Genomic DNA, 25403 nt, shown 5'->3' on the forward strand with positions numbered 1-25403 from the left:
GAAACCATGTGCCTTCTTTTCTAGAAAATTCTCGCCTGCTGAGCGCAATTATGATGTTGGCAATCGAGAGTTGTTGGCCATGAAGTGGGCATTCGAGGAGTGGCGACATTGGCTTGAAGGAGCTAAACATTGCATGGTGGTCTTGACGGATCACAAGAATTTGACTTATCTCGAGTCTGCCAAACGGTTGAATCCTAGACAGGCTCGATGGTCGCTCTATTTCTCCCGTTTTGATTTTGTGGTTTCATACCTTCCGGGATCTAAGAATGTGAAGGCCTGACTCTCCGGGTGTTCCGGAGCCGGCGGGTATTCTTAAAGAGGGGGTAATTTTGTCTGCCATCTCCCCTGATTTGCGGCGCGTGCTGCAGAAGTTTCAGGCTGATAGACCTGACCGTTGTCCAGCGGAGAGACTGTTTGTCCCTGATAGATGGACTAGTAGACTTATCTCTGAGATTCATTGTTCGGTGTTGGCTGGTCATCCTGGAATCTTTGGTACCAGAGATTTGGTGGCTAGATCCTTTTGGTGGCCTTCTTTGTCACGGGATGTGCGTTCTTTTGTGCAGTCCTGTGGGACTTGTGCTCGGGCTAAGCCCTGCTGTTCTCGTGCCAATGGGTTGCTTTTGCCCTTGCCGGTCCCGAAGAGGCCCTGGACGCATATTTCCATGGATTTTATTCCTGATCTCCCTGTTTCTCAAAGGATGTCGGTCATTTGGGTGGTTTGTGATCGCTTCTCTAAGATGGTCCATTTGGTACCCTTGTCTAAATTGCCTTCCTCCTCTGATTTGGTGCCATTGTTTTTCCAGCATGTGGTTCGTTTGCATGGCATTCCAGAGAACATCGTCTCGGACAGAGGTTCCCAGTTTGTTTCGAGGTTTTGGCGGTCCTTTTGTGCTAAGATGGGTATTGATTTGTCTTTTTCTTCGGCTTTCCATCCTCAGACTAATGGCCAAACTGAACGAACTAATCAGACTTTGGAAACATATCTGAGATGCTTTGTTTCTGCTGATCAGGATGATTGGGTGTCCTTCTTGCCTTTGGCTGAGTTCGCCCTTAATAATCGGGCCAGCTCGGCTACTTTAGTTTCTCCTTTTTTCTGTAATTCTGGTTTCCATCCTCGTTTCTCTTCAGGGCAGGTTGAGCCTTCGGACTGTCCTGGTGTGGATAGGGTGGTGGACAGGTTGCAGCAGATTTGGACTCATGTGGTGGACAATTTGACATTGTCCCAGGAGAAGGCTCAACGTTTCGCTAACCGCCGGCGCTGTGTTGGTCCCTGACTTCGTGTTGGGGATTTGGTTTGGTTGTCATCTCGTCATGTTCCTATGAAGGTTTCCTCTCCTAAGTTTAAGCCTCATTTCATTGGGCCATATAAGATTTCTGAAGTTCTTAATCCTGTGTCATTTCGTTTGGACCTTCCAGCTTCTTTTGCCATCCATAATGTGTTCCATAGGTCTTTGTTGCGCAGATACGTGGCGCCTATGGTTTCCTCCGTTGATCCTCCTGCCCCGGTGTTGGTCGAGGGGGAGTTGGAGTATGTGGGGGAGAAGATTTTGGATTCTCGTGTTTCGAGATGGAAACTCCAGTACCTGGTCAAGTGGAAGGGTTATGGTCAGGAAGATAATTCCTGGGTTTTTGCCTCTGATGTTCATGCTGCCGATCTAGTTTATGCCTTTCATTTGGCTCATCCTGATCGGCCTGGGGGCTCTGGTGAGGGTTCTGTGATCCCTCCTCAAGGGGGGGTACTGTTGTGAATTCTGTTGTCGAACTCCCTCCTGTGGTTGTGAATGGTACTTCGGCGAGTTCTGTCCATGTACTCCCTCTGGTGGCTGTGAGTGAAGCTGCTGCTTCTGAGGTTCCTTACACAGGTGACGTGGTTTATCCTTTGGTTGGCTGCTCTATTTAACTCCACTCAGATCGTTACTCCATGCCAGCTGTCAATGTTCCTGCATTGGTTCAGTTCGCTCTTGGATCTTTATGGTGACCTGTCTTCTCCAGCAGAAGCTAAGTTCCTGATAGTTATTATTTGTTCATTGTTTCCTTGTCCAGCTGGTTATCATGATTTTGTCTTGCTAGCTGGAAGCTCTGGGATGCAGAGTGGCATCTCCGCACCGTTAGTCGGTGCGGAGGTCTTTTTGCACACTCTGCATGGTCTTTTGTAGTTTTTTGTGCTGACCGCAAAGATACCTTTCCTATCCTCTGTCTGTTTAGTAAGTCTGGCCTCCCTTTGCTGAAACTTGTTTCATTTCTGCGTTTGTGACTTTCATCTTTACTCACAGTCAATATATGTGGGGGGCTGCCTTTTCCTTTGGGGAATTTCTCTGAGGCAAGGTAGGCTTTATTTTCTATCTCTAGGGCTAGCTAGCTCTTAGGCTGTGAAGAGGCATCTAGGGAGTGTCAGGAACGCTCCACGGCTATTTCTAGTTGTTGTGATAGGATTAGGGCCTGCGGTCAGCAGAGCTCCCACATCCCAGAGTTTGTCCTGTGTGAGTTTAACTATCAGGTCGTGCCGGGTGCTCCTAACCACCAGGTCATAACCGGGCAATATACTGGACACACTGGGGCAGATTTCTGGACACACTGGGAGCAGGATGCTGGAGACACTGGGGCAGAGATGCTGGATACACTGCGGGCAGGATGCTGGAGACACTGGGGGCAATATGCTGGACACACTGGGGGCAATATGCTGGACACTGGGGCAATATGCTGGAGACACTGGGGCAGATTTCTGGACACACTGAGGGCAATATGCTGGAGACACTGGGGGCAGAATGCTGGACAGACTGGGGGCAATATGCTGGACACACTGGGGGCAGGATGCTGGACACACTGGGGGTAATATGTCGGATACACTGGGGTTGATTGCTGGACACACTGGGGGCAATATGCTGGAGACACTGGGGCAGATTGCTGGACACACTGGGGAAATATGCTGGACACACTGGGGGCAATATGCTGGAGACACTGGAGCAGAATGCTGGACACACTTGGGGAATAAGCTGCATACACTGTGGGCAGGACTGGAGGCATGGGCAGAATGTAGATACGGGGCATGATTGGAGACACGGGGCAGAATGAAAGACATGGGGCAGGATTGGAGACAGATCGTGCAGGATCATGGGGCAGGATGGATACGATGGACACTGATGGGGCAGGATGGGGAGATCATATGGGGAAGGATGGATACTCATGAGGGCAGGATGGGAGAACATATGGCTGGAGCCAGGAATGAGATACACAAGGCTAGGATGGGGGATATTATTATTACCATAGGGGCTAATTAAGAGATACTATTACTGCAGTGATGTATTTATTTTATTTTTTGAGGACACTGTTTTAAATGGAGGGCCGGTCCTGTTACTGTGTAGAGTGACACTATGTCGCCTCTTTTTCTTCATGTGGTTTAATGTAGAAGTTGGGAAAAATTAAGTAATGTGTTCTACAAGCGGAGCTTGAGATAACTGTGTTATTTCCTGCAGAGACAAGTCCTGGCTGGATGAATTGATGGCGGTCTGTGCTGGATGAAAGATGAAGGACTTCACCTAGAGACGTCACTGGTGAGTCAGTGTTACCTATACACTGACACTATACACTGTATACTATGTACTTAACTGAAGGGTAAATTGACTAGATCAATGGATGTTTGACAGGTTATAGTTTTACACAGCAACTATTTTTCTGGAATAATCTGGTTCAGGTATATGATGACCCCATCGCATTACCCTATCGCATGACCCCATCACATGACCGGTGGGCCCACAGTGTCTGAACAGCCTGGGGCCCTGGCTACCCTTAATCCACCCCTGAGTGCACCTAAAATATAATTGATGCTGTTTTGAAGAAAATCACACCAAATCTTAATTTAGATTTCTATTTTGTTCATTCACTTTTTATTTTGTTAATTGATAAAAAATAAACAATTAGCACTTCTATTTTTAAAAGCATTCTTTTCCACACCTGCCTAAAACGTTTGGACAATACCATACTATATGGAAAAAAGGGATTATGACACGAAATGTAGCAGTTTCATGTAGTTGCCAAAAGCTGGAAAAATAATTACACTCACCTCAGCTCTGGCTGACGTGACCATATGGTGAACCTTATCTAAAGGAACATGGTCTGACAAGGCTGCAAATGTTCGCCTGTCAATTTTGAGTCAAGCCGGCCAGAATTAATGGCCACTTTTTTTCACTTTATTAATAGTACATTACTATGCAAATCAAGTAGAATATTATCTGCAACAGATGATAAATAGGTTCCATGCAAAGTAGGATATATATTTTTAATCAAAACTGTCCTATTAAAAAGGAAGGATTACAAACCACAGAGATCTATAAAGTTGTACTGAATATTCATTAAGCTGCATCCTAGATATTTTGGGACATTTTATGTACTACGTTTAAGAAATAAAATATACAAGCTCAGTTGCCTGGTGAAATATGAATCTACATTAGAAATATATCATTTTAATTTAAAATGTAACATAATGCAGGTGTTTAAAATCAGTGTATAAGTTCTGACGCAATGGAAATTTACATTTCAGCTGCTCCGCAAAGACCTTGAGTTCTGCAGACTTTTTGCAGAGTAAATACAGTAAATGTCTGATTTAGATTGTTTTGCTTTAGTTGAAATGATGTTAATAATTACCCACATTCCAAGACAGAAGCTTTTCCTCAATCCTTTTACTGCCAAACATTTTTTTCAAAATTTTTCACCTCTGGTAGCCAGGATAATTTTCACACATTTGTAAAATTTACAAATAAAAATTAAATAACAAAATAAAAAAATTATACTAAAACCCCATACCTAAGATTTTTTGAAAGTAGATACCTAGCACATTGTCAAAATGCAGCTCAGTGGTTTATATAAGCAGGCACCTTCATGTAAATTTTCATCACAGAGAATTTTCTTTTAAAACAAAGCTCTACATAACAACAGACAACACTTTACAATAAAGAACGGTGTCATACATAATAAAAGCGTAAACTATGGAAAGGATTAGGCTATACATAAGTGAATACAATATTTACTAAGGGGCTATGTTATACATAATAAGGCTACATTCCTGTATCCGTGTGAAAATTTGGGGTTCTTCTTGATATTTTTCTCGGACAGCACAAACACCCATTGAGTTTGTCCTATTCTGATCCTCAAAATCAGATCATAAATGGACATACCCTGAATTTTGCAGATCTCATTCTCGGATCCATGATTTTCATGGAAATGTGAATGGATCTGTGAAACGCTTAGTTCTTGTGCAGTCCAATAAAAAAATCTTGCAGCACACTGACATTTCACACAAATATGACAACGTAGCCATAGGGATTTAAAAAATAACAGATGTACTCCAAACCATGCAGTATTAAGAATAAATACTTATAGGCAGCAACTGCTGACGTCTCGTTCGATTACAGCTATTTTTGATTGTTTCTTCTACAACCAGTCAGACCTTCATGCCGATCTCTTCCAGGCACAACTCATCTTGCCATACTGATCACAGCAGCCCTGAAAATAACGATGTCACATATATTGTATATATGCATTTGTCTCCTGAATAATTAACCTTCCACACTGCGCCCCTGTACACAAATATGTACCCCACCATTAATAAACTATAGCCACATACTATTCAAAATATAAAGTGATTAATAACCCAACATTGTCCCTCCATATATGGAATATTCACCATGACAGGGCATTGCACAGGGCACTTGTCCTGATGAAGCTACTTGCAGCGATACGTGTGGGCCTGCCCTCGCACCCCTATCTCGCTCCTTGTCTCCTCTCCTTGCTATCATGCTTATAGCAACCTGATACCTCACTGCCACTCTCTGGCTCCCATGTGTATGTTATTCCAAGGTGTATTGCAGTTTGTTCGTATGGCATTGGCCATTCATATATTGTTCATGCTTTTTTCACATGTCCTGGTTTCATCAGTTTGTAGAGACTTCATTGTTTCCCTTGGGGACACCCGGGAATTACACAGCTACATCTAAGACTAGTTGCTCATTTGGGAGCCTGGTTCTACCGGACATTATTTTACTGTGTCTCTGGGGTTCAGCCACACATCATTATACCTTGTTGTGTCCAGATGGATATTCCTTATAGCATGCCTATTTGGAACATGGAGGATTTATACACCATTTTCTTGAGTGCTTTATCCACTGTACTTACTATTCATATTGTTATTGTATCACATTATTAGTGTGGATTGTTCATAGTGTAAAGGGGTTTGGTTTGTTCTCTTCTTTTTATTTGCATTTTTAAATGATTGTTATTCATATAAGGTATGCAAGTCTTATATTTATTAGTCCTTTCTCCTCCCTTTGCCCCCATATATACCAGGATGGGCTCAGATGGGGAACCTGTATACCAGGATGGGGGACATATATACTAGGAAAGGGCCCAGGATGAGGGACATATATACCAGGATGGGCTCAGGATGGGAGTCATAAATATCATGAAGGAGCCCAGGATGAGGGACATATACCAGGATGGAATACATATATACCTGGAAGGGGGATGTTACTATATAATGAGGGCGGTGGGGCAACGCATATGTAGTAATAGGATTTAGAATGCTAAAAAGGCCCATACATCTGACCAACATGGTAGGGGGGTGGCCAAGTCCAAAATTTGCATTGGGATCCATCTGACTCTAGTAACGTCGATTGCCATGCATCATATAATTATGATCTATTGACTGCTGTTGTACCAAATGGAGATGGGATTTCTGTAATGCAGTCACATGGACAGTATTATTTTACTACCACTTGATGTAATGAGCCTAGTATAACTCAGTATACTATAATGAGACACTTGCAATTAATGTTTTCTGACATGTATACAATTGATTGTTGTTCTGAATATCATATAATTATAATTTACATATTGTCATAATGTTTGGTATATGGTATATTTATGACATTGCTGCTATTTGGTCTTTATAGGGGTGAACATACCATTAATCCAACTTGTGCAGCCATACGGCGTGCAAAGGGAAAAGAGCGCCCACTTCCATCACTAAAGCAAGTAGAATTTTGCACTTTGATGAGCAATTGTCCTGCAAAGGGTCCATATATTATTCTTGCATGGGGCCCTCTTTTGCCTGTGTCTGCCAGTAGGTGTACATATATGTGGATGGCTTTGCAAATGTGCACATTCTATTTAGTTCTTGCATGCTACTTCTTTCTAGTAGTCATATCGATTGCTTGTAAATAAAATCATATTTTTTATTAGTATTATGACTCTTGTTGTTTTTGGTATTTTTTTATATTTTATTGGATTCTTATTTTTATAATAAAATAGTATTTTTATCAGTGATATAGAATTGTATTTCTGGAACGCTTTGTAATTTTATAAAATTGCATGAATAAAATTTTTCTAGTATTTGCATTTTCTTTTTTGCACTAGACACCTATATTTGAAGGGTTGTACTAAGTTTGGTAGCGCAGTGCTTGGCTATCTAGTCCCACAGAGAATAAGGGATGTGAGTTGTGCATGCTTCGCCTCTGCTCCAGATGGGGTTCTTCAGAGCACATTCTCGGGCATGGTGGTGGATCCAGAGATTAGACCCTAAGCTATCAGGAAAATATCACCTATCCTACAGATATTGTATAACGTCTAAACTCAGTACAACCTCTTCTCTGGATTTGAAACTAGCAGCTCCTGGGCACCAGTCGGTAGCTCTTCCTTCTGAGCTATTCAGCTTGCTGGACACTTCCATACTTACTTAAACCTATATTGTTGCTGATATCTCCTCCCTGAGTTTCCTGTTGGTTACCACCCTATGTTCCTGATTGGCTCATTCTGATTTTACACCCTATTTAAACCTGGCCTTGCTCTCTATTCCTTGCGTGATAATTGAGCTACCTGCCTTTAGTCAAGCTTCCTTCCACCTGCTATTCCTTCAAATAGTACTACTGCTCCTGGTAAACGACCTCTGGCTTCCTTGACTATGATTCCTACTTATTCCTTCAAACTACATTGCTGTTCCTGTGTATCGACTCCTTGGTTGTTCCAGACTACGCTACCTACCGGTTCTGCCCCTAGTGGTTTCAATATCACTACTCCAAGCAGGTCAGTCTGTAACAGAATAATCATGCTCACAAAATGGAGTCCGTTGCAGCACAACTTAGGCAACAAGCTGCTGTTGGGTCAGGAAAAGGAAATTATTGAGTTGCAGAGGCAACTTCTGGCATTGCGCAACTCTGGCCCAGAATCAAATGCACACATGCCGCTGCCCACAAAGTTTAGCAGGGATCGTTATCACTACAGCAGATTCCTAAATCAATGCCATATCTATTTCCAGGTGCATCCTTCTCTTTTTACCAGTCACAAGAAAAAGGTTGAGACTCCTGATAATTTGAAAGACTTCATTCAGCTATACATCCAAATTGATCAGAGACTTACTGAATGAAAACAGGAAAGGCTGCTAGTGTTTGGAAACACCCCTAACTACTCCTTTACTCAATCAGCATTAAAAAACCAACAGGAAAAGGAAACTGCCCCTGAACCTATGCAAATCGATATAATCCATAAACCTTAAAAATCCATAAAAGTTGCCATCAACTGTCCTAATAAAAGGACCATAGCCTTCACAAATGCCAGGACTGAAAGTGATTTAGACCTCTGAACAGCCAGACCCAGTTCTGCATACCATCTAGTCTGTAATGAAAGATAAAGGCAAAAAGCAGTCACCATCATCTCATTTTGTCGTTCCCATACAGGTCTGAATTAGGAACCAAAAAATACAATGCCCTGCCATGTTAAATTCTGGAGCAGGAGGGAATTTCATGGATTTAAAATTCACACTTGATAATAACATTGCAAGTAGGACTAAATTCATGCCCATTGATTTGGAAATGGTGTATGGATCACCTTTATGGTCTGGACCTGTTACAAGACAATTGAACTGGAAATCTGTATGGAGTTGAATTTATGAAGCAGTTACTTTTCATCTTATTTCATCTCCAAATTTCCAGTTATTCTAGGAATTCCGTGGTTTTCAACTCATAACCCATCTATCAACTGGGCATCGAGGACCATTACCTTTCCTTCTGAGTGTTGAAAGAACAATTGTCATACAAATGTATCTGCTTCCAAACAAATTCAAATTTCCAAGGTTTCTCAACAGAGTGATAAACTACCACCTCAGTACCAGCAGTTCAGTGAGGTCTGCAGTAGTGAGAAGGCCGATCAGCTGCCTCCTCATTGCCCTTATGACTGTCCCATTGAATTACTTCCTGGAACATCCATTCCATTTGGGTGAATTTACAATCTTTCTGAGCCAGAATTAAATGTATTAAAGGAATACCTAGACGAAAATTTAGAGAAAGGCTTTATTCAATCTTCTTCTTTGCCAGCTGAAGTACTCTTATTTTTTGTAGAAAAGAAGGACTCAACCTTGCGGCCATGTATTGATTATAGAGAAATCAATAAAATTACCATTAATAATCGCTACCCACTCCCCTTAATCCCTGAGTTGCTGGAGAGACTGTGTCCTGCCAGAATATTTACCAAACTTAATCTAAGGCTGGTTTCACACTTGCGTTTTGATCTGCAGCGTTTTAAATGCAAATGCATTTGGTGCAAAAATGCGTTTAAACGCATTTAAACGCTGCGTTTTTTAGGCACATGCATTTTTGCATGTTTTAACACAAACGCGGCGTTTTGACGCGTTAAGAAGCGTTTTTTCGTGCGTTTGCGTTTTTGAAACGCATGATGAGAAGTGTGTGACAGCTGCCAATCATCAAAATCAACTACAAAACCCACTATAAACAGAAATACTTAGGGTTAGGATCCCTAGTAACCCTAGGGATCCTAACCCTAACCCTAAAACACAAACTCTAACCCTAACCCAAACTCTAACCCTAACACAAACTCTAACAAACTCTAACACAAACTCTAAACCTAACCCTAAAGCACAAACTCTAACCCAAACTCTAACCCTAACACAAACTCTAACACAAACTCTAACCCTAACCCTAAAACACAAACTCTAACCCTAACCCAAACTCTAACCCTAACACAAACTCTAACACAAACTCTAACCCTAACCCTAAAACACAAACCCTAACCCAAACTCTAACACAAACTCTAACAAACTCTAACACAAACTCTAACCCTAACCCTAAAACACAAACTCTAACCCTAACCCAAACTCTAACCCAAACTCTTAACCCTAACACAAACTCTAACAAACTCTAACACTAACCCTACCCCTAAACACAAACTCTAACCCAAACTCTAACCCTAACACAAACTCTAACACACTCTAACGCAAACTCTAATCCTAACCCCAACCCTAAAACACAAACTCTAACCCTAACACAAACTCTAACAAACTCTAACACAAACTCTAACCCTAACCCTAAAACACAAACTCTAACCCTAACCCTAAAACACAAACTCTAACCCTAACACAAACTCTAACCCTAACCCAAACTCTAACTCTAAACCTAAGGGATCCTAACCCTAACCCTTAGGGTTAGGGTTAGGATCCCTTAGGGTTTCGGTTAGGGTTTGGGGGTGGCTTATCAGTGTGTATTCTTGTGTTTTTCTATAAAAACGCATGCAAACGCATGTGCTTAAAAGCGCATGCGTTTACATAGACATCAATACGTTTTTTTGCCACAAAAAAACGCATGCTTTTTTGCGGCAAAAAAACGCTGCTAAAATTACTACATGTTGCATTTCTGCAATACAACGCATGCAGAGAAAAACGCATGCATTGCAAAAACGCGTCAAACGCATGCAAAAAAACGCATGCGTTTTTAATGTTAAGTATAGGAAAAAAAACGCATGCTTTTTTGCATTTTTTTACCGCAAAAACGCAAAAAAAAAAAAAAAACTCAAGTGTGAAACCAGCCTAAGAGGAGCTTATAATCTCACACGAATCCGCCCAGGAGATGAGTAGAAAACTGCCTTTTTAAACTAGATATGGACATTTTGAATATCTGGTTATTCCTTTTGGCCTTAGCAATGCCCCTGCCACCTTTCAGCACTTTATCAATGATATTTTTTGAATCAATTTGTTGTTGTTTATCTTGATGACATTCTTATATTTTCAAATACCTTGGAGGAGCATCGCAGACATGTCCAGAAAACCATCTCTATATTAAACTCGAAAAATGTGAATTTGAACAAACCAGAACTCAATTTCTGCGATACCGTAGATACTCGAGTATAAGCCAAGATTTTCAGCCAACTTTTTTGGGCTGAAAGTCCCCCTCTCAGCTTATACTCAAGTCATACCCAGGGGTCGGCAGGGGAGGGGCAGCAGGGGCTGTGTAATTATATTCACCTGCTCCTGGCACAGTCCCTGCAGGTCCCTGGTTCCCCGACACCCCAGCTTGTTCCTGTAGTGAGCGGTCACATGGTACCACTCATTACAGTAATCAATATGCGGCTCCACCTCCCATAGGGGTGGAGTTGCAAATTCATTACTGTAATGAACGGTAACAGTGACCGCTCAATACAGGAAGAAGCTGTGGTGTCGGGGAAGCAGGGACTGCACCGCGCCTGGAGCAGGTGAGTATAACGGGTAGGGGAGCGCTGCGCTGTGCGATATTCACCTGCTTTTTGTTCCAGCCGCCGCTCTGTCTCCAGCATCTTCTGCAGTGACACTGCCTGAACGTCAGTGCAGAAGATGCTGAAGATGGAGAGGCGCCCGGAATGAAGTCAGGTGAATATTGAAAGTGCCGGGTGCCTGAGCGACGGAGAGGTGAGTATGTGATTTTTTTTATCGCAGCAGCAACATCAAATGGGGCAAGTGTCTGTATGGAGCATCTATGGGGCCATAACGTTTGCGCAGCACTATATGGGGCAAGTGTCTGTATGGGGCCATAATCAACATTTGTGCAGCAGTATATGGGGCAAGTGTCTGTATGGGGCCATAATCAACATTTGTGCAGCACTATATGGGGCAAGTGTCTGTATGGAGCATCTATGAGGCCATAACGTTTGTGCAGTACTATATGGGGCAAGTGTCTGTATGGAGCATCTATGGGGCCATAACGTTTGTGCAGCACTATATGGGGCAAGTGTCTGTATGGGGCCATAACGTTTGTACAGCACTATATGGGGCAAGTGTCTGTATAGGGGTCATTACGTTTGTGCAGCAATATATGGGGCAAGTGTCTGTATGGGGCCCTAATCAATGTTTGTGCAGCACTATATGGGGCATGTGTCTGTATGGAGCATCTTATGGGGCCATAGTCAACGTTTGTGCTGCACTATATGGGGCAAATATCGTTTATGGAGCATCTTATGGGGCCATAATCAGCATTTGTGCAGCATTATATTGGGCAAATGTGTCTAAGGAGCATCTTATGGGCCATTATTAACCTTTATGCAGGATTATATGGGGCATATTTTAAAATGAAGCATCTTATGGGGCCATCATAAACTGTATGGAGAATTATATGGGGCTCCTGATTCAATATGGATATTCAAAAACACTTAACCTACTGATGTCTCAATTAATTTTACTTTTATTGGTATCTATTTTTACTTTTGACATTTACCGGTAGCTGCTGCATTTCCCACCCTAGGCTTATACTCGAGTCATTACGTTTTCACAGTTTTTTGTGGCAAAATTAGGGGGGTCGGCTTATACCTGGGTCGGCTTATACTTGAGTATATACGGTATATCATCTCCCCAGAGGGTCTGAGCATGGATCCCAGTAAGATCAAAGCGGTAGTTGACTGGCCTACCCCAAGAAATTTAAAAGACGCTCAGCACTTTATAGGATTTGCAAATTTATATTGAAGATTCATTAAAACTTTTCAAAAATAATCTTACCAATTACTTCACTCACAAAGAAACCAGAGTGTTTTTTGGTCTCCAGAGGCACAAATGGCGTTTGACAAACTAAAGACACTTTCTACTTCTGTATCATTACTTGTCCATCTAAACCCTGAACTTCAGTTTGTTATTGAAGTAGATGCCTCAGACTCTGCGGTGGGAGCCGTTTTATCGCAGCGAGTTGGAGACGAAATGCAGCTTCATCCATGTGTATTTCTTTCTCACACCATGTCAGCTGCAGAAAATAACTATGACAAGGGAATAAGGAAATGTTAATTATTAAAGTTGCCTTCTGCGAATAGAGACATCTTTTGGAAGGGGCCAATCATACGGTGACTGTTCTTACTGACCACAAAAATTTGGAATTTATCCGTACAGTGAAGAGGTTGTCTGCAAGACATGCACGTTGGGCCTTATTTTTCTCCAGGTTTAATTTTATAATTTCTTATCGGCCTGGTTCAAGAAATGGCAAGGCTGATGCTCTGTCCAGGATTTTTGTTGAACCTGGACCACAGGAGAGGTCTATCACTGACTGTACCAGTCTCTAAAAAAATTTTGGGGGAATACTGGACGAAGGATTTTTGACGAAAATGAAAGAGGGATACTAAACAGACTTCTTTCTTAACCATCCTTCTAAAGACATTGATCTTTCCTTTTAGGAGGGATTTTGGATGCAGAACCACCAAATATATGTCCCTGAATCTGCTCGACTTGAAGTCCTCAAATGTGTCCGTGATTCCAAACTTGCAGGACACCCGGGAGTAATGAAAATGCAAGAACTACTACTTTGTTCTTTTTGGTGGCCTAATTGTAGGAAGGATGTGAGAACATATGTTTCTTCCTGTTTAAGGCTGGTTTCACACTTGCGTTTCAAAACGCATGTGTTTTTTTTTAAAAACGCATGTTAAAAAAACCCATGTAAACGCGTGCAAACGTTGCGTTTTTCCATGTGGTGAAAAAAACGCGGCGTTTTGACGCATTTACATGCGTTATTTCATGCGTTTGCGTTTTTTAAACGCATGCAAATAAATGTGTGACAGCTGCCAATCATTAAAATAAAGTAAAAAACCCACTATAAACAGAACGAGCTAGGGGTAGGGTTAGGGGTAAAGTTCCTAACCCTAAAGGGATCCTAACCCTAACCCTACCCCTAATGTTGTGAATTCTGTTATCGAACTCCCTCCTGTGGTCATGAATGTTACTTTGGCGAGTTCTGTCCATGGACTCCCTCTGGTGGCTGTGAGTGGAGCTGCTGCTTCTGAGGTTCCTTCCACAGGTGACGTAGGTTATTCTTTGGCTGGCTGCTCTATTTAACTCCACTCAGATCGTTACTCCATGCCAGCTGTCAATGTTCTTGTACTGGTTCAGTTCGCTCTTGGATCTTTCTGGTGACCTGTCTACTCCAGCAGAAGCTAAGTCCCTGATAGTTAATTATTTGTTCATTGTTTCCTTGTCCAGCTGGCTATCATGATTTTTCCTTGCTAGCTGGAAGCTCTGGGATGCAGAGTGGCACCTCCGCTCCGGTGCGGAGGTCTTTTTGCACACTCTGCGTGGTCTTTTTGTAGTTTTTTGTGCTGACCGCAAAGATACCTTTCCTATCCTTAGTCTGTTAAGTAAGTCTGGCCTCCCTTTGCTGAAACCTGTTTCATTTCTGTGTTTGTGACTTTCATCTTAACTCACAGTCAATATATGTGGGGGGCTGCCTTTTCCTTTGGGGAATTTCTCTGAGGCAAGGTAGGCTTTATTTTCTATCTTTAGGGCTAGTTAGCTCTTAGGCTGTGAAGAGGTGTCTAGGTCGTGTTAAGTACGCTTCACAGCTATTTCTAGTTGTGTGATAGGATTAGGGGCTGCAGTCAGCAGAGCTCCCACTTCCCAGAGCTTGTCCTGTGTGAGTTTAACCATCAGGTCGTTCCGGGTGCTCCTAACCACCAGGTCCATAACACCCTAACTCTACCCCTAACCCTAACCTTACCCCTAACCCTACCCTTAAAGGGATTAGGGTTAGGGGTAGGATCCCTTTATCAATTTTATGGTGTGGGGTGGATTATCAGTGTGTTTTTTTTAAAACGCATGCGTTTTTAATGCATGCAAACGCATGTGGTTAAAAACGCATACGTTTACATAGACAGCAATGCATTTTTTTGCTTTAAAAAAACGCATGCTTTTTTTGCGGCAAAAAAAAGCCGCTAAAAATACTACATGTTGCATTTCTGCAACACAACGCATGCAGAAAAAAATGCATGCGTTGCAAAAACGCGTCAAAACGCATACAAAAAAAACGCATGCGTTTTTAATGTTAAATATAGGGGAAAAAACGCATGCGTTTTTTACCGCAAAAACGCAAAAAAAAAATGCAAATGTGAAACCACCCTAACATGTGCACAGAACAAGCTGCCCCGATTTTCTCCTGGAGGACGTCTTCTTGTTCCATCTAGGCCTTGAGGATCAATCTCAATAGATTTTATTGTGGACCTTCTTCTCTCAAAAGAAATGACTGTTATCCTTGTTGTGGTGGATCGGCTCACAAAGATGGCCCATTTTATTCCGACTAAAGGAATTCCTAAGGCAGAATTACTGATCAAATAGGTATGCTGACTGCATTGAATTCCCGACAATGTTGTGTCTGATAGAGGTGTTCAGTTTATATCAAGATTTTTTAAAACTTTCTGTAAAGCGTTAGGAGTTACTGTCAATTTGTTTACTGCCTTCCACCCACAATTCAATGGACAGACTAAAAGAACTAACCAAACTAAACAAACCCTTGAACAATACCTGCGCTGTTTTATTTCTTACCTACAGGATGACTGGGTGGATTATCTACCAACGGCAGAATTTGCATATAATAACTCCAAACAGTTCTGCATCCCAAAACCCATTTTTTGGTAACTATGGCTTGCATCCAGTATTTATTCCTAATCTTCCATTCAATACCTCAGTTCCTGCTGTTATAAACAGACTTAGGCTGGTTTCACATTTGAGGATGGAGGTGATGCAGAGGGCTGCGTACATCCTCTGTGAAGCTCCGCCCATCGCCAAACCACCTCTGGTCAGCTCTGCCTATGTCAGCATGCGGCGTGCGTACCCTATCTTTACCATTAGGTACGTAGGCCATGCCGATGTATGCAGATGCCTCCGCATGCATCGTTTTGACGGTGCAGCAACCTGCACCAAATGCAATGAGTTGCAATTTGGTGCGGTCACCGCACCATCAAAACGACGCATGCGGAGGCATGCGCATACATTGGCATGGCCTGCAGACCTAATGGTAAAGATAGGGTACGCACGCCGCATGCCGACGTAGGCGGAGCTGACCACAGGTGGTGCGGCAGTGGGTGGAGCTTCACGGAGGACGTACGCAGCCCTCCGCAACGCCTCCATCCGCAAATGTGGAAACAACCTTACAGAGTTGCAGAAAGCTCAAAAAGAAGAACTAACTGGGATGTTACAAGAGGCCCAAGATGATTGTAAAGAAACAGCAGATAAACGTTACAAAGCCCCTTCTATCCTTCAGGTCGGTGTCAAGGTTTGGCTTTCTACCAAAAATCTGAAGACAAACCTACCGTATTCTAAATTGGGTCAAAAATTCATAGGACCTTTCCTAATTTCTGTACAAATTAACCCAGTTGCTTTCCGTTTAAAACTTCCTAGCAGCCTGAAAATTCACCCTGTGTTCCATGTGTCCTTGCTTAAGCTATTCAATGAGAACCCTTTTCCAAGAAAAACTCAGTCACTTCATCCAACAGAAAAAGACCATGGCGAAGAAGAGTACTTTAAGGATGAACTCTAAAAAAATTAGAGGGAGACAACAATATTTGGTACCATGGAGGGGTTATGGACCAAAATATAATTCCAAGGAGCCAGAGGTCAATGTCCATACACCCAGGCTTACAAGAGCTTTTCATCTGAGACATCCAGAGAAGCCAGCACCTGAGATGTCCAAAGGCCATCCTGAAGGAGGGGAGTACTGTCAGGATTCAATCCTAGCAGCTCCTGTGCACCAGATGGCAGCTCTTCCTTCTGAGCTATTCAGCTTGCTGGACAGTTCTGTGCTTATCCAAATATTTGGACTTATGCTGTTGCTGTTGTCTCCTCCCTGAGTTTCCTGTTGGTCACCACCCTGAGTCCCGGATTGGCTCATTCTGAATTCACACCCTATTTAAACCTGGCCTTGCTCTCATTTCCTTGCGTGATTATTAAGCTACCTGCCTTTAGTCAAGCTTCCTGACTATGATTCCTGCTTATTCCTTCTAATGACATTACTGCTCCTGGTAAACGACCTCTGGCTTCCTTGACTACAATTCCTGCTTATTCCTTCAAACAACACTACTGCTCCTGGTAAATGACCACTGGCTTCCTTGACTATGATTCCTGCTTATTCCTTCTTATGACATTACTGCTCCTGGTAAACGACCTCTGGCTTACTTGCCTACAATTCCTGCTTATTCCTTCAAACAACACTACTGCTCCTGGTAAATGACCTTTGGCTTCCTTGACTATGATTCCTGCTTATTCTTTCAATCTACATTGCTGTTCCTATGTACTGACTCCTTGGCTGTTCCAGACTACGCTACCTGCCCGGTGCTGCCCCTAGTGGTTGTAATATCACTACTCCAACGAGGTCAGTCCGTAACACACCTTTTAGTTCTACATAACACATTCCTCTATCTTACATTATATTATTTATCCTCCTGATACTCATGCAAAAACAAAGAAGGCTTCTAAATTAGCACCATTTTCATTCGAGACGTGTTGATCTCATAATGGTTATCTTTGCTAACAGACTAAACTTCTTAAACCATGGGCTCAGTTGTTTTGTTGAAAATACAAGAGAAGCAAGTTTTATTGATGTGCTTCTTCCTTTAGGATGAAGATATTTTTATCCTAAAGGCAACTATAACTCTAGTGCCTTGAAATTATGCAAGAAGCGATGGTGTTTGTATGCAGTAAATTCATCAAGCATTGCTGCAGCGCTCACATTTACATGCTCATGTAGTCTAGACACCAGGAGGAAAATCAGAACTCTTTATACTAAAGCTGTTTTTCTCTATAATATTAAGATTAACTGCACAAGAAAGAATTGTGTGACAAAAAGGGAACAAAGTAAATAGTGATTATAAAATGCAGAATGGAATCACAGCAACCCAAGGAACATAATGTACTTACTTGGGAACTAAGAGCTTTTCACTGTGTGATCTATAAAAACATTGGACAGTTCACTGGTTGTTTTTCTGAAGTAATATTGTATGTTAAGAATGTGTTTAGTCCTTTTTAAATCTACTTTTTTTTTTACAACAAAAGTCACCATTAGATTCTTTTATGTATTCCTTTTACTTTTTATTTATTTATTGGCTTATTCTGTCTCTTTTATGATGCATGTTCCTTCCGCTCTACTTTCTTTCTTCTCTTTTACTGCTAAATAAAAAAGCTTTGCAGCATTGCTACAATTTTATATTTCTTTCTTTGCCAAAAATTAGTTTTAAAATCTGTCCAAAATGTGGCCAGGTATTCAAAATGTAAATACTTTTATTTTCAAGTAATAGCCTAAAGTGCGCTAGTTACGTAACATCACCCAAATGTGGCGATGTATGATTAATTCAGGCTTCATGCACATGGTAGAGTTGTGCTCAGGATGCTGAATGGAGGTACATGGATTCCCTGCAGCCATGTAGTGTGCATACTTTAGGACTATATAAAAAATAATGCTTCAACTAAATAATGGCTCCATAGTGCAGCTTGCAATGGAATAAGACAGCTTTGTAGTGGATTTGTTCAAAATTTGACAAGGAAAAGAATTCTGCACCTGCATAAAATCAGTGATATACAGAGTGCAAGATGGCTGTCCTCCTGGGGAAATATGTATCATTGAGGTTGGTAGCCCCAGTGAGGTAAGACCAGAAAAACAAGCTCCAGCATGTGTAGTGCTGAGAGAGTTAATGCGGTGTGCCAAGGGACTGGCTACTTACATATCCCCACCCCGGGGCATGGTACGGCAGATATAATGAAGTCCAGCTGTATCATTAGGACACAGTGTGTGCAAGGTGAAAAGACCTTGCTGTATCTCAATCTTCTAGAGGCTGAGTGAAGGTATTAAATGTAAAAGGGTGAGCCTGTGTTATATATGGACTGTTTATATACTGTATATGGTTCTGTTATACCTTATTGACCAAGAAGAGACTGTTTTTCTTTTATTAAACTGGTTGGTTTATGGACGGTTTTTCGTGATCGCTGTGGTTTATCCTGATAAAGAAGTATGACACTTCAAAACGCGCTGACTAATAAAACCGGTTTCCTGGATTCCGGACTCCTTCATATCACTGTTACACCGGCAGCAGAGATTTAACTAATTTTCACTCCAATCTTTGCTGTTTTTATCTAAAATATGTGAAATCCTGCACTCTCAAAAAAAGAGCTAATTTTTATTGCAATCAAGAAATAGTGTATCAATATATAATGGGTCATCCTCGCTGAGATGCTGCAACAGCTGGATTTTGTAAGGGTGCCATTTGTGAGTAGCTAATATCCACCGAAGGGATGTTCGACTTATGCCAGATTGGAGCACTGAATTTGCAGAATGGGCAAAACAAAAATTGGAACAGGACCCTCAGTTTAAACAGAACATTATGTCCAGTGATGAGGCAAACTTTTTTGGGTGGGCCATTTATATGGATACACCTAAATAACATGGGAATGGTGACAGTTTTCTTGTGTAGGGTGCCTTGCATTGAAATCTGCTGCAACTACCAGGGTACTGCATTCACCAGACATCAACACAATTTCTGTCCCCTCTTCACGTGTTAACCTCTGCGACATGTCAATGGCTGTAAACAAAGAGGAACGTGTAAATAACTCATGAAAGAATAAAGTTATGTTAAACCAAGCAACCCATTGTTTTTTTGGGGAAATTCTCAATAAGTTTGATGTCACATGACCCTCTTCCTATTGGAAAAAATAAGGTTGGATCCAAAATGGCCAGCTTCAAAATGGCCGCCATGGTCACCACCCATCTTGAAAAGTTTTGCCTCTCGCATATACTAATGTGCCACAAACAGGAAGTTGATATCACCATATTCCTATTTTATTTAGGTGTATCCATATACATGGCCCACCCTGTAGATAACCTTCATCAGATATACACTTGTAACATATAATTTCATAAATGTCTAAAGATTAGACTCCGGCTGATTAAATTTAAAATAGCAACCCCTGTAGTTGGAAACCAGGAATGCCTGGTGCAGTACAGGCAGACAACTATTGCGACGGACGTCACACAGCGATACTGCACCAGGCATTCCTGGTTTCCAATCACAGGGGCTGGTATGTCTCGGGATCACCTGCTTATTCAGAAGACATCCAGGTTACTCTCAAACAACAACTCACTGCACCCCGAGTCTGATGGGTTTCCCTTTTGTGTGCTTCTTGGTGATTAGGATGAAGCAGCATCCCCTGAGGCCAACATCCCTGATCTGGGGGTGTCCAGGGGAAACTTTGGTATCTCCCAGCTAAGGGACCCAACTCCCAAAGGAGTGTTTAATAATGTGACTGTATTTAATGGTGTTGATTAAAAGCCCCATAGCCATATTTTTCCATAAATTGGGAGTTACCCTATCAGGTCACCAAGAGATGAGGTAATTGAGCAATTACTGGTGCCGAGGCCATAAGGACGCAAGGTGTTAGACCTGCCCCATACTCATGTAATAGGTGGTCATCTGAGGGTAGACAAAATCCAGGAACAGATCCTCCAGAGGTTCCATTGGCCCTATTCTCCCCAATAAATCATGATTTATTGTAGGTCCTGTCACATCTGCTAGTTGACCTCACCAGTGGCTCACTTCTGTAGACCCTTAATGCCATTGCCCATAATTGAGGTCCCATTTGATTGCATAGCCATGGATCTAGTGGGACCCCTGGTCAAGTCCACCAGAGGACATCTGTTATGAACTGGTGGTTCAGAAACACAATGGACCTGGTGGTTAAGAGCACACAAAGTGACCTGATAGTTACTAATAACATAGGACGAGCTCTGAGACGTGGGAACTCTGCTGACCGCAATCCCTAATCCTATCACACCACACTAGAGGCAGCCATGGAGCACTCCTGACCAGACCTAGGCGCCTCGGGCACAGCCTGAGAAACTAGCTAGCCCTGAAGATAGAAAAATAAGCCTACCTTGCCTCAGAGAAATTCCCCAAAGGAAAAGGCAGCCCCCCACATATAATGACTGTGAGTAAAGATGAAAATACAAACACAGAGATGAAATAGATTTTAGCAAAGTGAGGCCCGACTTACTGAATAGACCGAGGATAGTAAAGATAGCTTTGCGGTCAGCACAAAAACCTACAAACAACCACGCAGAGGGCGCAAAAAGACCCTCCGCACCGACTAACGGTACGGAGGTGCTTCCTCTGCATTCCAGAGCTTCCAGCAAGCAAGACAAACCAAAATAGCAAGCTGGACAGAAAAAATAGCAAACCAAGAAACACAAGCAGAACTTAGCTTATGCAGGCCACAAGGACGATCCAGGAGAGAGCAAGACCAATACTGGAACATTGACTGGAGGCAAGGAACAAGGAACTAGGTGGAGTTAAATAGAGCAGCACCTAACAACTTAACCTCTTCACCTGAGGAAGGAAACTCAGAAGCCGCAGCCCCACTCACATCCACCAGAGGAAGCTCATAGACAGAACCAGCCGAAGTACCACTCATGACCACAGGAGGGAGCTCGACCACAGAATTCACAACAGACATCAGTCCTCAACTATGCAACACTGTATCCAGAGGCCGTAACACTACAAAAATCCTCAGTTAAGTATATAGTTCGGGAGTTGGTCCATATCTTTTCCAGAATGGGGTTGCCTAAGAAGATCCTAATGGACCAAGGGACTGCATTCATGTTCAGGGTCATGAGTTGTGTAAAACCCTGCAAATTCCACAACTCAAGAATTCAGTGTACCATCCACAGACTGATGGCCTAGTGGAAAGGTTTAACCCCTTTACGCTTAATGCAGACATGGCACATCATGAGCGGGTGTCAGTTCCTGCATCATTACGTGCTATGCCCGTTATGACTTTAAACCGTCACTGCGTGTAAACCCATGTAATTGGTCCCTGCACTCAGAGGGAAGAGATACAGCCAGAACCTCCCCTGGCTGTTTAACCCCTTCATGACCCAGCCTATTTTGACCTTAAAGACCTTGCCATTTTTTGCAATTCTGACCAGTGTCCCTTTATGAGGTAATAACTCAGGAACGCTTCAATGGATCCTAGCGGTTCTGAGATTGTTTTTTCGTGACATATTGGGCTTCATGTTAGTGGTAAATATAGGTCAATAAATTCTGCGTTTATTTGTGATAAAAACGGAAATTTGGCGAAAATTTTGAAAATTTCGCAATTTTCACATTTTGAATTTTTATTCTGTTAAACCAGAGAGTTATGTGACACAAAATAGTTAATAAATAACATTTACCACATGTATACTTTACATCAGAACAATTTTGGAAACAAAATTTTTTTTTGCTAGGAAGTTATAAGGGTTATTTGACCAGCGATTTCTCATTTTTACAACGAAATTTACAAAACCATTTTTTTTAGGGACCACCTCACATTTGAAGTCAGTTTGAGGGGTCTATATGGCTGAAAATACCAAAAAGTGACACCATTCTAAAAACTGCACCCCTCAAGGTACTCAAAACCACATTCAAGAAGTTTATTAACCCTTCAGGTACTTCACAGCAGCAGAAGCAACATGGAAGGAAAAAATGAACATTTAACTTTTTAGTCACAAAAATTATCTTTTAGCAACAATTTTTTTATTTTCCCAATGGTAAAAGGAGAAACTGAACAACGAAAGTTGTTGTCCAATTTGTCCTGAGTACACTGATACCTTATATGTGGGGGTAAACCACTGTTTGGGCGCACGGCAGGGCTTGGAAGGGAAGGAGCGCCATTTGACTTTTTGAATGAAAAATTGGCTCTACTCTTTAGCGGACACCATGTCACATTTGGAGAGCCCCGTGTGCCTAAAAATTGGAGCTCCCCCACAAGTGACCCCATTTTGGAAACTAGACGCCCCAAGGAACGTATCTAGATGCATAGTGAGCACTTTGAACCCCCAGGTGCTTCACAAATTGATATGTAAAAATGAAAAAGTACTTTTTTTTCACAAAAAAATTTTTTAGCCTCAATTTTTTCATTTTCACATGGGCAACAGGATAAAATGGATCCTAAAATTTTTTGGGCAATTTCTCCTAAGTACACCAATACCTCACATGTGGGGGTAAACCACTGTTTGGGCACATGGTAAGGCTCGGAAGGGAAGGAGCGCCATTTGACTTTTTGAATGAAAAATTATCTCCATCGTTAGCGGACACCATGTCGCGTTTGGAGAGCCCCTGTGTGCCTAATCATTGGAACTCCCCCACAAGTGACCCCATTTTGGAAACTAGACCCCCCAAGGAACTTATCTAGATGCATAGTGAGCACTTTAAACCCTCAGGTGCTTCACAAATTGATCTGTAAAAATGAAAAAGTACTTTTTTTTCACAAAAAAATTATTTTTGCCTCAATTTTTTCATTTTTACATGGGCAATAGGATAAAATGGATCATAATATTTGTTGGGTAATTTCTCCCGAGTACGCCGATACCTCATATGTGGGGGTAAACCACTGTTTGGGCACACGGCAGGGCTCGGAAGGGAAGGCGTGCCATTTGACTTTTTGAATGGAAAATTAGCTCCAATTGTTAGCGGACACCATGTCGCGTTTGGAGAGCCCCTGTGTGCCTAAACATTGGAGCTCCCCCACAAGTGACCCCATTTTGGAAACTAGACCCCCCAAGGAACTTATCTAGATGCATATTGAGCACTTTAAACCCCCAGGTGCTTCACAGAAGTTTATAACGCAGAGCCATGAAAATGAAAAATAATTTTTCTTTCCTCAAAAATGATTTTTTAGCCTGGAATTTCCTATTTTGCCAAGGGTAATAGGAGAAATTGGACCCCAAATGTTCTTGTCCAGTTTGTCCTGAGTACGCTGATACCCCATATGTGGGGGTAAACCACTGTTTGGGCGCACGGCAGGGCTCGGAAGGGAGGGCACGCCATTTGGCTTTTTAAATGGAAAATTAGCTCCAATCATTAGCGGACACCATGTCACGTTTGGAGAGCCCCTGTATGCCTAAACATTGGAGATCCCCCACAAATGACCCCATTTTGGAAACTAGACCCCCAAAGGAACTAATCTATATGTGTGGTGAGGACTTTGAACCCCCAAGTGCTTCACAGAAGTTTATAACGCAGAGCCATGAAAATAAAAATAAAAAATTATTTTCTCAAAAATGATCTTTTAGCCTGCAATTTTTTATTTTCCCAAGGGTAACAGGAGAAATTTCACCCCAAAAGTTGTTGTCCAGTTTCTCCTGAGTACGCTGATATCCCATATGTGGGGGTAAACTACTGTTTGGGCACATGCCGGGGCTCGGAAGTGAAGTAGTGACGTTTTGAAATGCAGACTTTGATGGAATGCTCTGCGGGCATCACGTTGCGTTTGCAGAGCCCCTGATGTGGCTAAACAGTAGAAACCCCCCACAAGTGATCCCATTTTGGAAACTAGACCCCGAAATGAACTTATCTAGATGTGTGTTGAGCACTTTGAACCCCCAAGTGCTTCACAGAAGTTTATAATGCAGAGCCGTGAAAATAATAAATACGTTTTCTTTCCTCAAAAATAATAATTTAGCCCAGAATTTTTTATTTTCCCAAGGGTTACAGGAGAAATTGGACCACAAAAGTTGTTGTCCAGTTTCTCCTGAGTAAGCTGATACCCCATGTGTGGGGGTAAACCACTGTTTGGGCACACGTCGGGGCTCAGAAGGGAAGTAGTGACTTTTGAAATGCAGACTTTGATGGAATGGTCTGCGGGCGTCACGTTGCGTTTGCAGAGCCCCTGGTGTGCCTAAACAGTAGAAACCCCCCACAAGTGACCCCATTTTGGAAACTAGACCCCCAAAGGAACTTATCTAGATGTGAGGTGAGCACTTTCAACCCCCAAGTGCTTTACAGAAGTTTATAACACAGAGCCGTGAAAATAATAAATACGTTTTCTTTCCTCAAAAATAATTTTTAGCCCAGAATTTTTTATTTTCCCAAGGGTTACAGGAGAAATTGGACCCCAAAAGTTGTTGTCCAGTTTCTCCTGAGTACGCTGATACCCCATATGTGGGGGTAAACCACTGTTTGGGCACACGTCAGGGCTCAGAAGGGAAGTAGTGACTTTTGAAATGCAGACTTTGATGGAATGGTCTGCGGACGTCAAGTTGCGTTTGCAGAGCCCCTGGTGTGCCTAAACAGTAGAAACCCCCCACAAGTGACCCCATTTTAGAAACTAGACCCCCCAAGGAACTTATCTAGATGTGTGGTGAGTAGTGTTGAGCATTCCGATACCGCAAGTATCGGGTATCGGCCGATACTTGCGGTATCGGAATTCCGATACCGAGATCCGATACTTTTGTGGTATCGGGTATCGGTATCGGATACATAGGGATGTGTAAAATAAAGAATTAAAATAAAAAATATTGATATATTTACCTCTCCGGCGGCCCCTGGTG

Source organism: Ranitomeya imitator, chromosome 6 (genome assembly GCF_032444005.1).
Source record: "Ranitomeya imitator isolate aRanImi1 chromosome 6, aRanImi1.pri, whole genome shotgun sequence".
NCBI lineage: Eukaryota > Metazoa > Chordata > Amphibia > Anura > Dendrobatidae > Ranitomeya > Ranitomeya imitator.